The following is a 3121-nucleotide window of genomic DNA, read 5'->3' as shown; positions in this document are numbered from 1 at the left end:
CCGCCAGGTCTTCTGAGGGTACAGAACCTTCATTAGCGCACGTGGTGGGGGAATACCCTGGTGCCTTAGCTTCCAATGTGGAGAAAACATCCTAAATGCAGCTTCAAGTATGTTTAACCACAAACGGTCTTTGTGGCTGTCAGGGGACACGTTTCTAACTCCTTGCCTACCCAGTATTGGTATCAGAACTGAACTTGGAGACCTAAGGTTGAATAGCAGCTCGGTGAGGGAGCCCCGTGTTTTGCACGCTTGGCATCAGAACCCAAGCGCCGTTAAGTATGCAGAGTCAAATACAGGAGGTAGGAGTTTCACGTGGTCGGAAACTGCCGCTGAGCATCACAGCAGGTGAGAGCCTGCTGTCCCCGCGATCCCAGTGTGGGGCCTGCCCACCTCTGCAAACAGCTGCTCTGTCATAGCAGCGTCTCTCCGGGGGAGATGACGTCACCGATGGCGTCACTCACCGCGTCGCTTCTGGGAAGGTCCCAGCCGAAGAGGAAAACTATAGAAATGGTATCCTTGGAAATTTCCTGTTTCCAAGGACCACGATGAACGGTGATGCTTTCCTCCACTTCAAAACTTTTCGTGGGAAGAGCTGGCCACCTGCCTTCTGGCTTGAGTTTATTCTGCATTATAAAAATTAGAACCTGCCCCAGAAATCAGCATGAATCATAGTCAAGGCAAAGAAGGGAGCAGGTTAGACTTTCTGAAGGCAAGAACTTGACTAAAAGAAAAATACGTAAATCGTTGCGTTATCTGCATCCCGAGGATGCTATTGCTGGATATGGCACACCCTTGTATTACAACCATTTGAGGACTGGCGTAGCTGTAAATAAATTCTTTCCCAACCTCCTGCAAAGGTACACATGCTTCAGACTAAAAAGCTAGGGTTTAATTTCAACGCGGGAAGAAACCAGAACTCAGCCTAGAAAATTATTTCAGTACTGACTGATGTCACCGTTGTATTTTTAACCTTTGTGATAGATCATAATAGAAACTTATTTTTAAATTCTAAAATGACTAATTTCTTGCTTAAGGGAAACTAGTTTAAAATTAAGTCTAATATTATGATAACTGACTTTAATGTAAAATTTGGGGGAAAGTTTTGTTGAGTATATATTCAGTAGAAAATATCGCTGCATGAGTCTGTGGGTAGAATTTATGAGCTACAGTTTCTTGCTTCATTTTGAATGAATGCTATGAATGAGGAGACCTAAGGAATCTTTAGGTAGTAGCATAGGAACTATGTAATGCCAATTTTTAGTCCTGTAAGTATCCAGGCAGGTTAGTTAGCCATGGACATGCTCAGTGCGCATGCGCATTTAAAGGACACGTGTAGTAAATGTTACTGTTTACTCGTTCTGGAATTCTGACCCCACTGCCTGTCGTTGACATCACCACTTGCGACTGTCAATTATGTTTCAGATCGTTACTGACATAACTGTGAACCCACCTAAGCAGACCCGAGTCTCAGCGACCCTTAAGTCTATGACACCGAGTCTAAAAATCTCAAGTTTTGCCACTGATTCCTTAAGTTAAAAGTGTGTGTGCAAATTAAGTTTCCCGGTGTTCAAACGAAGTGTGATGTGTCATGCTCCGCTTACACCCTCCCCACAAAGTCTTTCGTGACTGGAGCCCACCTGACACTGTTCTTCCTTCCGATTCTCTGCTGTGCCCTTTCTACTCAATTTCTTTTTACGCTAACACAAGATGCTCAACCAACCATGCCTCAACAGTCCATTTTGCCCCCAAAGACTCTTCCTTTTCGCAATGTGAAGTTTTTTTTATCCCTCAGAATTTAAGTCAGTTCTTAGTACATGCAATTAGTCTTCCTGACCCTTGGTTAACTTTGACCTTTTTCTTCCCATGGTGCAGGATCCGAGCGCTTTTTCCCCTTTTATGAATCACAGTAGACTGTGTGCTTCTGGAAACCAACAGCAGTGTATTTCTTCTTCAGAGCTAAATACAGAACCTAGCCGTGTGGATGCCTGGCAAGCATTCTGCCATCTAGTTAGACCCCAACCCAGCAATGGCTACAGTTTGTTCTTCGTATCTTTACATCTTTGTCTCCATCACTCATCCCTCATCCGACCACACAGCACAATGTCTGGCACAATGCGTCTTTAACCAATGAGCAAACGCCAACTCGGTAGAGCCCTTCATCACATCCACCACACAAGTTGACATCACTGTGTCTAGGCAGCCATACACAATTTAAGCTAAAACTCTGTGTATAATGTAACCCAAAAATTTCACTCAGAGAAGAAAATCTTAAAAGATAGATATTACGGTGAATGCAGAAACTAAATGTCATTGGAAATGTGCACAGGGAACATTCTTCTTGGATAAGGAGTATCTTAACCTTGTGCTGAATCCCTAAAGAGAGAGAATTATTCTTAATAAGTGACCATTTGATGTGCGTTGTGACTTATTTTCTATGAACAGTTTTCCAGGCGTCTGGGTTGTTTAGTTATCTGCTATTTATAATTTATATTAACAATAATTTGCTTCCACAGAGAGAACATGGTTCATCTTAAGAGGACATAACAAATATAATCTTAAATAGCAATTAGTACCACAAAATTCAGGCAATTGGCATTATTTTTATTGGTTACTTTCCCGATTTCTCACTATTTTCTTTTTCTTGTATGCCATTTGAGAACCTCTTTATAACACAATGATTTTTTTTTTTGCTTATCACTTTTTGTGGAAAATTAGCAACTTAATTCAGTCTTGCTTCCAGAATGTTCCTCCAGCTCTACCTAATTCCTTTCAGGTTGGCTCAGTGTGTTACCTGACAGATAAAATAAAGGAGGAACTGTTCATCCAGTTCCTGGTCCGTGGGATACAGTCCTCCACAGTCTGGAATGCATGGAGGCCAAAGCGTCTTGCAACCGTGGTGACAGGAGCATGTGGCAGGGACAATATGTAGAGACTGCTTATCATATGGCGTTGATCAGGACACAGGATGCTTAACCGGAAGTGGAACTGGCCTATGAATCTCAAGTTCCCATTTTATGGCCCTAAATATGCCAGCTAGCCCTCCCCACGAAGTCCAAGTGATTCCATAAGCTCCCAAATCAATTCCGCCAGCTGGGGACCAAATGTTCGCACCTAGGAGCCT

Source organism: Microtus oregoni, unplaced genomic scaffold (assembly GCF_018167655.1).
Source record: "Microtus oregoni isolate MIOR12 unplaced genomic scaffold, Mior012 000001F_ref0000356, whole genome shotgun sequence".
NCBI classification, from domain to species: domain Eukaryota; kingdom Metazoa; phylum Chordata; class Mammalia; order Rodentia; family Cricetidae; genus Microtus; species Microtus oregoni.
The sequence above is the reverse complement of the archived record's forward strand: the minus strand, read 5'-3'. Positions refer to the sequence as shown.